Source organism: Cornus florida, unplaced genomic scaffold (genome assembly GCF_030987335.1).
Source record: "Cornus florida cultivar Cherokee Brave unplaced genomic scaffold, ASM3098733v1 CherokeeBrave_3.0.0_Hap2_Chr04, whole genome shotgun sequence".
Classification (NCBI taxonomy): domain Eukaryota; kingdom Viridiplantae; phylum Streptophyta; class Magnoliopsida; order Cornales; family Cornaceae; genus Cornus; species Cornus florida.
Window position 1 is genome coordinate 102,293,474 of NW_026775574.1, and position 14,139 is coordinate 102,307,612.

The 14,139-nt window shown below is 35.2% G+C and overlaps 1 pseudogene; it reads right to left on the reverse strand.

Annotated features, from left to right (window-relative positions):
* Positions 1-7,782: 7,782 nt before the first annotated feature.
* On the reverse strand, positions 7,783-11,880 carry LOC132305486 (probable methyltransferase At1g29790; annotated as a pseudogene).
* Between the last annotated feature and the right edge of the window lie 2,259 nt (positions 11,881-14,139).

Below are 14,139 nucleotides of genomic sequence, written 5' to 3' on the forward strand. Positions count from 1 at the left end.
AAAAAGAGACGAAACCAAGAGGAACTAGATGTTCTCAACTCCTACAACCTCTGACCTAATTTACAAGAAACTTCAGTGTTTTATTTCGTACAAATCTATAATTGGAGTTACTAGCCTTAAACAATGCAATATGCATTGAGCTACTCCAGTCATATAACCACAAGGCTCCAAAGTCCCAACCACTTCTTTGTATGAAGAATGATGTCATTGCAATTGTCCAACGTAAGATTAGGATCATTAAGTATCAGACTGGTGAATACTAATACCAGGCATAAAAATCAGAAAGAAAGTAGCAGTACAAGCTTTCAGATAAAATACAAATCCAAAGATCACCTTTCCCGGAAAAAGGATTTGGGTTTCCATTACTCTTCTTCTTCTTACATGACAGTGGGTTTGGACCCTGCAAAGTAGAAGACAAACAGGACACCCGTGAAAATTGGCAAAGTCACCCCAAAGAGAACAAATATTTGCAAAAATTACAATACAATATTTTGCAACGAGTCAATGACTAAAGACAACAGCTATGAGAAAACATTGAACTAGATTCTGATTTAACGCCTAATCTATCCAGTATTCCAACAACATCCACCCTTTTTCACTCTTCACATATAGGCTCTGAGATGTGAATATTAAACAGAACCTGAATCAATAGTCAGTGAATATGGACACTAACATTCATGTTGTACCCAACCATCATTTTTCTACATTAAAGGACAAGAATGTCAACTTCATAATCAACTAGCACTTCCCCATGCACTCCTCTACACAGTGGGTGGTGGGCATTATTAGGTACAATTATTTCATTAGGAACAACTATTATTGAGAATTTTTGTAATCACTAGGACAATTATTTCACAGAATTGGGCCTTCTAATAGTGATGTTGTTAAGGTCATAACAGGTGGCTTTGACAGAGAGAACGTGTTTTGGAGAAATTAATAAGGATGGATAGTGTGGGAGAAGGAAAAGAAATAAAAAGAAAAAAATGGAGAAGATAGTGGTCAAGACAGTGACGGTTTCTGATGGCCATATACGTGAGTGCCAATGGACCTCCTCCACAACGAAGGGAAGTGTAGCCAGAAATGGAGCTAGAGTCAATGAGGAAGTTTATGGTGGGCTTTTATATGGTCAAAAATTTTTAGAATATTTATATCATTTCAAGTTTGTAAGTATTTTCTTAAGGGCATATTTAAGATTACAGCTTTGTTAGATTTTAGTAAGAGTAAAGTTGTTGTTTCGAAAAAGGATAGATGTTATCTTAGTATCAACAAGAATTGTTCATCAATCTCACGGCTTTTCATGTGGGTAATCTTTTAAACAAAACTTCAAGTAAGATTTCAATTAGCCTATCAGCTAAATTAGGGCAAAAAAGAGGGGGTGGTGAAGATGTGAGGGGTTTTTGCCTTTTTATGGAACAATTAACAAATCCTTCACCGACATCATACACAATTCAGATTCCCAATTATATTTGCAGAAGTTCTTGGTCTATTTTGAGTAATTTGCCCAGTTAGTTACTTCATTGTCAAGTAGGAGACAGGTAATAATGACCAACTAAAAGGAGTCTATTTAAATTACAAACACATCCCTAATAATGCCAACTAAAAATAACCAGCATTGCAATATTAGAAAAAGAGAGAGCTAATCACATTGCCGCTGGTCGGTAACTGGTGGCGCTAGAAGAAGCTAAACTTGAAATGCACCAATTAAGGGTAAGCAAGCAAGTAATATAAATGCAGCACAATATTTTGTGCCTAAAGGAGCCCTAGGTTAGCAATAATGTGATGCATCCTGATTTGAAGGTTAAGTAACAAAGTTAAACATTTAGAAAGCTAAACAAAAATCAGTTTAATCCTTCCCATTCCCATCCCTTCGGACCATTCATTTTTTGTTACAAATTAGTGTCATTGGGATATTCCATGAGTAAAAGTTGTCTGTCTATGAAATTCATCAAAAGACTCGCATTAACACTGAAGTTGTGATTGTAGATTGAAAACTGAGTCAAGAGATCGTGTCGACCTTGAAATGCAAGTGACATAGAAGACCATAGGATCTGGAGTGATTGATTTAACAATTAAGTTGATTAAAAAAGTTTCTAATTCACAGCTCACGGTGGAAGAACAAATAATGACTATGTATACCGGAACAAATGGTTATCTTCATTCATTAGAAATTGGATAGGTAAGGATATAATAGAAATTGGACAGGTAATAATTGGTTAAAATTGATCTATTATGAATTAGAAAAACTTTAATTAACTTGGAGTAATTAAAACTAATTAACTTTGAATTCAAAATTTTTCTTCCTCGCAGTGGAGGCATTGGGCTGTACATTATGGTCTCTATACATAAAAGACCTTTTCATATCTTTAATAATTTATGATTGTTGTGTCCACCGTGGGTCCCCCAAGTCACATATATCCATATATATATTTTCTTATTTTGATTTTGTATACTTTTACGGAAGTGGGGTCCAGTGTGAATCTCCAAGTCGCATAAAAGGCTAATATTGGCCACAGGATGCGCTTAGCCCCCACTCACTCTATTTCTCTACGTATAATAATAATATAGACAGACCACTCCACTTCCTCTCTCTCTATACACATTCTCTCTCTCTCTCTCTCTCTCTATATCCATCTATCTATGTATGTATATATAGATGCATAATATATATAGACTGCTACCAAAATTCAGCAATTCAAAATGTAGTCCGTACTTAATTTTATATAACAAAGCGGTCGTACAGAATTTTCCTTTTAATATCTACTAATAACATGGCATAAAATTGCTAACTAGGACATCTCAGATACCAATGCCCACATATTTAATTAATGTGAATTAGAATCTTTTTAATTAATGCATGTATGATTGATTATAGATCCTGGTCTGGTTTAATTAATTTCAATCTTAAATGATGATTTGTTATATTATTATTTATTTTCTTATGATATGTATTATTGTGGGGTATAGTCGGTCAATTGAGTTGGGAATTATAGAGAGAAAAAGAGAGAGGAGAGAGAGTGTATAGCGACGCGGGGACACTCGCAAAGCAACTAACTACCCTATCATTTGAATTTGATGGTCGGCGCACCTATATATATATATATAATGGGATATTTGATATATCCAGAATGTCGGTTACATTTTGGTCTTTGTATTTTTTTTTAAAGGAAGGTTACATTTTGGTCTTTATTTTTGGTAGGAAGGAGGTAGAAAGTGTACTCCTCTATTCTCATGCAGACTTGCAAAAGTGTATAATATATGCTCCCTCTATCTTGCAGATAAATAGTCATTTGATTAGTGTTTTCGGTTAAATTTATCAGGCTTTTACTTTCTGTATCTATTAATCTAATTTTTAATACTTCTTGTTTTAGGTTCCGTTTAGTTAGATAGAAATAAGCAAGAAAAGAAATGAAATGAAAAATGAAGGAAAAGTGAAGTGAAGGAAAAGAAAAATTATTTTCTATCAAGCATTTGGTTAGCATAAAAATTTATTCAAGAAAATTGTATGAAAATATTAGTTTGTTAGTTTGGATGGAATGAAAATAAAAAGAAATTGATTGTCCACACCACAATTACCCTTATGATTTCAAATACTAAAAAAATAAATAAATTTGTGTTTGATGATGTCTATTTTTATCAAAATTTTAATAAAATGATGAATTATTAAATTTTAATAATATAATTATTTATGTTGTTTAAATTAAAGCAATACTTTAAGACTTCTTAGGTAGAACCGTAAATTTGTAGAACTATCTTTTCATTTAAGAGAAATAACAAAGCTTAAAATTAAAAAATTAAAAAATTTGGGCTCGTGGGCTTTCAATCGGAGAATATATATATTATTCTCTGTATATATAATAGAGGTGTATAATATATAAATCTGATACAATGTATATATTTGGAACCAAAAAAAAAAAAAAAATCGTCCAAATAGTATTGCAAGAGAACATGTTTAGAGAGAAGTTGTCTTCTAGAAGTTCACTAAAATAGAAATTGTTAGAGAACTTATCTCTTTGAAACTTAGTAGAAAAGAAACTAACTTAGAAAATAAAGAAGTTAACTGTTTTACATGATTCAGTTGTTGGATAAAATAGGAATTTCAAATAAAAAGAAGCAGTTTTCACGAGAAAATATTATTTCCCCGTGTTTTGTGTGAGAAAAGTTTTGGGGGAAACTAGTCTAATGCGGAAAACTATATTTTCTATTACGATTCTTTTTCCATCTATTCAAACTCTAAAAAAAATTTAAAAATTTGATTTTTCCTTTCTATTCTAGTTGATTCCATCTAACCAAACAAAGTTTTAGGGAAAAAAAAAAAGAAAAAAAAAATACTCCCTCTATTCCAAACAAAAAAATATTCATCTTTTCTTTTTGTATGGTTCCAAAATAATTGTTCACTTTCTTTTTACAAATAATATATTTCACATCTTTTTATATATATATCTAAATATTAAAAGGGTAAGTTAGTAACTTTTTAGGGAATCATACATGTTCCATATGATTCCATAAAAATTTTAGGACATTTTTTTTTTTTTTGAGATAGAGGGTATAATATATATAGAGAGAGAGATTGTGGGCGTGTGTATAGACAGAGTTTGTGTATAATATATATATACACACACACTAGTGGCCGTGTAAGACTGGAGTGGGGCTTGGGGTTGGGTCTTGAGGGTGCAGCAGGACAATATAGACAGCTTTTGCGGTTGGTAGAAAGTCTTTTGTTGTTGCCTGTTCGTAGAAAGGGAGACTGGTGACTTCTCAAGCAAACGTGTATACTTTGTTGATGTGGGCACATAAACTACCCTATCATTTGATGGCTGGCCCACTTCTATCCTATCATTTGATGGCTATTTTTAAAGCACTAAAATTAGTGGGAAAAGATTAGAGAGAGAAAGTTACTGATCGATAATCTGCATTATGTATACATAAAAGAGAATTGCATGGTTGTTTATTGCACCAAAACGGGTAAAAGTGGCTTTTCTTGGGATTTGGGGTCCACAAAGCAAGAAGGCAGACGCGTCTGGATCGTGATTACGGCTCTTTAGACCGTGCAATTGCTAATTTGTTCTAGAGTGCTGAATAGCTAAATAATGCGAGAACTCGGAGTAAAAATAATAGCCGACAGCATTCCTCTGACAAACTTTTTTTAGATCGAATTATTTGGTGAAGATAGGTGTCCATGAGTTATGTGATAATGTAGACATCAGAAAAATCTCTCCTTAAAGGTGGAGGAATTACACCTCTTATGCGTATGGTTAAGTGTGTTTTATATAATAGGGGAATATTTGATTTCGGTTTTAATTATATTCAGTTTTAAGTTTTTTTGGTTTAGGTTATCCCAATTATATATAATTTGAGGTTTATTTTATTTTTATCCCAAACAAACATAATTTTATACAAATTAGTCAAAAATGGTCATTTTACATGGCTTTTATTTATATTTATCAACTGAAGTGAGGGTATTATCGTTATTTTGTACTATACAAAGACTTATTTACACCGAATTGATAGTATAGGAAGTTTTTTTATTACACAAGGACCGATATACACTATATCGATAGTAGAGGAATTTTTTTGTACTTAATCCAACATAAAAAGAAAGAAAGAAGAAATTTGGAAGGCATTTTAGTCTAAATAGATATGAAGAAAAAGTGGACTGGTACCAAATAATTAGTTCGCGATTAAATCTAAAAAATGAGCCCAAAGAGACTGACTACTGACTCAGTGTTTGCTAATGTTGAAGTTTAACTATTATATTTTGATGGGCACGTCATTATTATTTGCCACATAGTCACAATTAAAAAATAAAAATAATATCAGCATTTAACTGTGAGTTAGTATTTAATTCCAGTCTATAAAAATTTTGGTCCCACAAAATTTGGATTTACTTTGTAATTATCATCAAAATTAGATATATATATATATAGATATATATATATATAGAGAGAGAGAGAGAGAGAGAGAGAGAGAGTATATATAGAGAAAGGAAGTGAGTGGCGCCTAGGCGCACGCCTGTGGCCATAGTACGGAATGGAAAGGATTTATCATTATTCATCCAAATATGCGGCTTGGAGATTCACATGGAAAAAAACAAGGATCCCAAACTAGTCTTAATTATGAGAATATTAATTTCTTGCTTTGGGCATATGGTCAGGTGGGTCATTGGTGACTAAGAAATTAGTTCTTCGGTGAATTTTTTAGGACTGATTCTGTTATTACAGTTTTAAACATAAAATAGCAGAACCATACTCGGCAATTGTAATGGAATTTGGTAAATCATATAATTCTCCTCATACAGAAGTGCCAAAAATTGAGGAAAGCCAAAAACAAAAAGCTGGAATCATAAAAACATCATAGCTAGTAGAGTGCTTTTGAAAACGAAAATAAAGGCAGAAGCTCAGACAACATAATAAAGCGAGGGGGCTGCTTAGGTGGAGGGTAGAAAGGGTACTTTGAATTTCAGTATTCCGCCGTCCAAAACCGCCATGCCTTCATCGAAATCCAAATTTATCCCATTTGGAATCTCCACAGTCCACTTGTACGTGCGAACAGCTTCTTCTTCTTCCACTTCCACTACGACAATGTTCACACCAGGAACTTCTAAGGAGAAGGTCACGCCTGTTACGGTCCACAGAACCCGAAGAGGCACAGGCACAGGCACAGGCACGTGCTCTGCGACAAACAATAACACAAAATACACACAATCAAAACACACACATACACATCTGCTATAAACAGAGATAAAGAAACGATATACAATGCAGATCTATTTTAAAGACACACGAACGCAAAATAACACAAAATACATACCAGTATACAACACAAACACACTAACTCACACACACAAACACAAAATTTCAGAGATTTTATCTCTGTTGACACAACACACACAAACAAAAACAAAATCAAAACACAGACGCATACTAAAATGAACACACACACTAACACACACACAAACTCACACACACAAACACAAAAACAAAATCAAAACACACACGCATACTAAAATGAACACACACACCAACACACACACAAACTCACACACACACACAAAAACAAAATCAAAACACACACGCATACTAAAATGAACACACACACTAACACACACGCAAACTCACACACACAAACACAAAATTTCAGAGATGTTATCTCTGTTTATACAACACACAAAAACAAAAACAAAAACACACACACAAAAACAAAATCAAAACACAGACGCATACTAAAATGAACACACACAAACTCACACACACTGCAGATCTGGAATAGATCAAAACTTTAAAACACACAACAGATAATAACCTGCTGTGATGGTAGAAACCAACGGAGGAGTACGGTATCCAAAGGAACGATCCTGAGCATCCAATCCATTGCTGCCGGCGCAGGCGGTGATTTTGGAAATGAATCCCTTAGCAAACCTCAAAAAACTCATCGAAATCTCTCTCTCTTTCTTTGGGAGGAAAGATGGGCAGAAAGATGGGACAGAGTATTGTGAGACTAGTATTTATAGAGATATGTGAGAGCTGCTTTTCGAAAGAGAAAACCGGAAGAGAGAGAGAGAGTGAGTGAGTGCGCACTTTTAAAATGGACAATACTTGTGTCCAACCCAGGTTGGACACACACACTTCATCCAACTGGTGACGTGGATCAATCTGGGTTGGACACGTGTCAAAAAGAAAAATTAATTCATTTTAGGTATTACCCAATTTAATTCGGGTTCAACCCGTTACTATAACAATTTTAAGGGACCAAAATAACCCTATCTTCTCCCTCTTCATTCTCTCTTCACCTCTTCTCCAACCAAAACAATCCACCGGGCCCTTACAATTTGATCAATATCAAACATTAAGAACTCCAATTTCTCCGGCTGGCCCCCAATATCCAATCCACTTGCGGCGCGAACCAATTCAAACAAATTATCATTAAAGGGGAATCTATGATCTAAACTCAAGAACAGAGGAAAAAGCCCTTTCGCATCACTGAATTCGCTATGGCGCATCAATATTTATTAGTGTTAGTGACTACAGTCGCATTTCTCTTTGCCATTCTAGCAGAAAATGTACTAGACCCACCACCAATAAATATCAAACCCAATTCTGATTCCACCACTTCCCATAGCTAATACATCATCAATGAGGAAATCATTCTTGCTTCTAGCCTTAACATGCCTTTGATTCTCAAACCCATTAACCAATTTGAAGCAATTAACACAATCTCAATTCAATTTCTTGCCATTTAAGCAGTTTATATTCTTGCAACCAAGGCCACTCCAACTAAAAACCTTATTACTCGCACTTTTTCCAAGTGAAATAGGAAAAGTATACAGACCCACCCTAGGAATTGACTTTGCAAAGCACCTTCTTCTCGGCAATGGCTCGCAACCTCGCAAAATCAGCTTTTTGGCAAGGCTCCAGTCGTCTGGGCATGGTCCATAGACCTTGTAATTCATGTACTGGGACAACAAATCCACAGATTTCTCACAAGAATGACCCACAGAGGCCACCATTTCAGTGATCCCAGTTCTTGAATCCTTGCCCAGAGGAAGCTAGTAGTGGTAGAGGAAGAGTTTGAGCTCATTCGCGGTATTGGAGGACGGAGAAGACTCCGGCGATGGAGCCGCGGAGGTAGGTGGCGTCGAGGATCATGGCTATGTGGATGGTCGACGATAATGGATTCGGGTTAAGACGTGGGTGAAGGAGAAAAGTTAGAGAGGATGAAGAGGGAGAAGATAGGGTTATTTTGGTCCCTTAAAATTATTAGAATAATGGGTCAAACCCGAATTAAGTTGGGTACCCAACTTAATTTAAATTTATTTTTGACACGTGTCCAATCTAGATTGGTCCGTGTCACTAAATTGGATGAAGTGTGTCCAACCCAAGCATTGTCTTTTAAAATTACAACATTTTTTAATCAATCTGGACCGTCGAAACGGGTACAAGTGGCTTTTCTTAGGAGAATTATAAAAACCATTAAATGAACTCTATTTTCTTATGTGGTATATACGCAAGACAATTCGCCGCACCACTGACGTGACCGCGTCGCAACGTATTGCAATGATTGAAATGATCAACATTGAAAAGACAATTTTTTAATCTTATTAATTAATAATGTATTGAGTGAATCTGCTTAAAATCGTGACACCGATATGTTAGAATTATAAATAAGTTTCAAAATAATGTCAAACAAATTTTAAAATACAAATCTAACTGTGATTTCCAAACAAGTTTGAAAAATTAAACAATTCAAAATGTACTCCGTAATTCCATACTTTATTTTATATAACAAAGCGATCCTATAGAATTTTCCTTTTAATGTCTACTAATAACATTGCATAAAATTGCTAACTAGCTCATCTCAGATACCAATGCCCACAAATTTAATTAATGTGAATTAGATTCTTTTTAATTAATGCATGTATGATTGACTATAGAACCTAGACTCGTTTAATTAATTTCAATATGATTTATTATATTATTATTTATTTTCTTATATAGGCGGTCAATTCAGTTGGAAATAATAGATACAAAAAGAGACGTGAGAGTGTGTGTATAGCGTGACGCGGGGACCACTTGCAAAAGCAACTACCTACCTCATCATTTGATGGTCGGCACACCTCTCTCTCTCTCTCTCTCTCTGTGTTTGTGTGTGTGTGTGTGTGTGTGGGTGGAATTGGATATATCCAGATTCTCGAGTTTGTCCGTTACATTTTTGGTCTTCGTATTTTTGTTACGAAGGTTACATTATTGGCTTTATTTTTGATAGGAAGGAGGTAGAAAGTGTGACTCTTCATTCTCATGCAAAAGTGTATGATGTATGCTTTCCCTATTAAAAAATAAATAAAAAATTTTGAGCGGTCCTAAAATAATTATTCACCTTTTATTTTTAAATAATATATTTTATATATTTTCATATTTTTTATTTAAATTTAAAATTTTAAACTTAAATATCTAAACATTAAAGGAGTAAATTAATAACCGTTTAGGACTCATTTCTCTCCTTAAAATTTTTTAGGACAATCAACTTGAACGGTGCAATCACTAATTTGTTCCAAAACATAAAAAGAGAGAAGAATAAAGGGCATTTTAGTTTAAATAGTTACGAAGAAAAAGTGGAGTATCGCATTGATATGTGTATGTATACACACACTATGCCCACATATACTTTCTCCCCCTTCTCAAAAAATAAATATATATATTTTTTTACTGAGATTGATATTTCAGATGCTCTAGAAATTAGTCTATACAGTCAGTCTATAGTTACCTCCTCCTAACAGTTAGTTAATTTAGGCGATTATTTTGGTAAATGTGCAATGACGTCATTGACCTTATGCTAAGTTCGATGTGCAAAAATAAAATAAAATGGAATATTCATTTGAATCATTTCTTTATTTAGTATGCAAGGGAATGGTCATTCCATTTGAATGAAAATGATCTATCCCACAACTAAACTTATAGAATGACCATTTCATTCCCAAATAATTTTTTTTAAAAAAAAATTAACTTCCCAAAAAACCCTCATGTTCCAAATCTAAAAACCACCACTACCTTCCACTACAACTACATCTGTCTTTCACCACCACCGCCACCGACTTTCACATTCGCACACCGCTAGCTTTCTACCACCACCATCTAGGGGTGCACAAAAGAACCGGAACCGTAGAACTGGAACCGGGGGAACCGAAACCGTTTTTTTTGGTTCTTACGGTTCTGATTCCTGTCCCGGTTCTTAATTTCGGAACCGTGAGTGTACGGTTTCGGTTCTGGTTTCAGCCCGTGGGAACCAGTAAGAATCGAAACCGTATATATATATATAATTAGTTATTCTAAACTAAAGGCCTACAAGCAACCACGTGTAATCCACAAAATAAAACCCAATCCTCAATTCATCTAACCATCTAAACTAATTACCTCCATCTGGACCATCTTTATTCTCTCGACTCTGAACTTGCCCTCTTTTTATTTTCTTTCTCATAACTGAATTTCCCTCTCTCTCTCTACAACTGCAAACTAAAAAATCTACAAGAATCAGAAGTTCAAAACCCATATCGGCATATCATTTCAGATTGTTCAAAAAATCAAAACACATATCTTTCAGTTTCCATCGCTGATGTTCCAGTTTGGGTTCGCAAGCTTCAGCCGCTGTCTCTCAACTCTCAAGCTTGCCCCCCCCCCCCCCCCCCCTCTCTCTCTCTCTGTAACTGCTAAACTTGCCCTCTCTCTCTCTGCAATTGTAAACTACAAAATCTACAAGAATCAGAAGTTCAAAACCCATATATTTCAGATCTGTTTGTAAGAATCAAAAGTTCAAAACCCATATCGGCATATCATTTCAGATTGTTCAAAAAATCAAAACCCATATCTTTCAATTCCCATCGCTGCTATTCCAGTTCGGGTTCGCAAGCTTCAGTCGCTGTCTCTCAACTCGTGGTAAACGATTCTCATAGAACCGAACTGATTATACGGTTCGGTTCTAATCTATACGGTTCCGTTTCCTGTTCCGGTTTTTAGGAACCGTTGTGAACGGTTCCGATTTCGGTTCCAACCGGAACCGTGTGCACCCCTACCACCACAGCCACCTTTCATCACCGCTATTGCCTTTCAACACCTCCGCCACCAACGCCACCACCGCCACCACCTTCCACCACCACCGCCTTTCACCATAGCCACAGCCTTTCACCACCTTCCACCACCACCAGAGCCATCGCCGCCACCTTCCACCACCACCACTATCTTCTACTACTGCCACCTCCACTACCTTCCACCACCACCACAATCACCTCTATTGGCTTCCACCACCGCCACCTACACCATTATTTTCTTCAACAACCACCACCACACTCTGCCAGTACCACCTTCCACCAACACCACTACTGTCTTCCACCATTGCCACCGCCGCTGCCAAATAAAAACACCTATAGCGACCTGTTTGACAAGTAAACTTGTTGAACAAGTATATTTAAAAAAAGGAAAGAGTCAATTAAAAATATGAATGGTAACTAGTTTGGACAAAACTTTTAACGCTACAAAAGAATAGAAATTAAAGACCTGTTTTACAAGTAAACTTGTTGAACAAGTATATTAAAAAATAATAATAATACGTAATAAAAAAGGAAAGAGTCAAATATGTAAAATAATACAAATATGGTAACTAAGTATATGGACCGGGGCAAGCTATGCAAAGTCCCACCGCCATTCCCAACTCTATTTAAATTCTTCATTGATCACGTAGCAATTACACCAACTAGATCCTTTCAGTCAACAATTAATTAATGGCTTCAACAAAGGCGTTCCCGACCTTCTATCCTTATGGAAAGAAGGCTTCAATGATGGAAAGGTTCTCAACCCTTGTACGTCATCCCCTCACGGCGTTCTCATCCCTTCTCCCTTGGGGCCGAACAAAGCAGGTCCACAAGTGGTACCAGCCAGAAAATTGCCCAGTTGCATGGCTTGTTTCATGTAAGTGAGTGTGTGTAAATTTATAGAGTGGAGTAATATATATATAAATATTTTTTTAATTTGATCATATTCATGAACATGCAGCAGCTGCTTATAACACAAGAAGCGAAAGAACCGTCGTTTGTGAGGAGAAACACACAGATGAGACGTTTGAGATTAGATTGGAGATGCCAGGTATCCAGAAGAAAGATTTAAGGGTTTGGGTTGAAGATAATTGTGTTAAATTCAAGGCGGAAGAGTCAAATTACGATTATAATGGTTATTATGAAGCTGTATATGATGATATGGGACGCAATTTGAACTGTCCCAGTAAATACATTGGGAAAATCCGTATTCCTGAAGATGAATATGATGAGTGCGAGTATGAGTTGGACAAGACCCAGGGCGTGATAGGCGGTGGTGTTCTCAAGCTGCTCATACCCAAAAGGATGAAAAAAAACATGATCACCATCAAAGAATGGGAAGCGACCCCCATAGAATGGAAAGTGAAGCCAATAAGACTGGGAAGCGACCCCCAAAGAATGGAAAGTGAAGCCAACAACTGATTGATGACAGAGAATCGTTTTGTTTTACTATATTAATATTGGAGTACTATTTTATTTTTAGGGCTAGGGTTCCTTCTTTTACTTTAGCTTTATATATATATATATATATATATTTAATGATACTTAAATCAATGCGCAGAAATATATATTCAAATCATAAAATAGCAATATTTCAGAATTTTCATGATAACCATCTAAATATTTTATACATTATTTATTTTTGTAATATTTTTTTATTCTTTCACTTCACCCCTGCATAATTCCATAATAAAATAAATAAATAAATCCTCATTAAAGCACACTTTTGCACGAGTCACTCAAGAAGATCTCTTTGGTATTTCAAACACTATGATATGGATGTGTTAAAGACCATTATGCCCTTGTTACAGTTACAACTAAAGGCAGCCAAACACCACCTCTAATTTCACAAAATCCACAAATCTGTTGCCCTTGTCCACTAAACCTCTCTACCTTGCGTAAAAACTTAATGAAGTATAAGAGAGTACAATATTCTTGTATACCTTAAAACAATGTGGTTATATACACTATGACAAGTTTAGCCTTTTTTTCTTTATTTAACTGCATTATCGACGCCCTTTTGTTTTTTCTTCCAAAGTTCAAAAAAGAAAAGAAAAAGAAACCCTAAATCAAAAGCTTATATAAGGAGTATATAAGGAATTTTCACAGTTCCGTATGTAAAATTAATAAATATAAAAAGAAAGAAATTAGTGTGAAACAACATTCATGTGACGATGATAAATAAAAACAAGAGTATATGCATGATTATCAAAGCTACAAAAACCATGCAATTTGATAACACCCACACTGAGCAAAAACCACCAGGATATAGCATTAGTGGGAACCACATGAATCTGATCTGAGAGGATTTTAATCCTAGTATTATGTTGAACATATATACAACCACATTCATATTCCAAAATAAGGCCTTTTAACAATGCCTCCACACTTCTGTTATCAGCAAATACAACAGATATTCTGTTATCAGCAAATACAACATATACAGAGTGGCTATTATTATTATACAAAGGTGGATCGAAGGTGGAGAGGGTCTTGTGCTCCATCGAAGGTGGAGATTTAACCACCAAGTGGACCCACATATAATGCTCCACTCTCATCACATA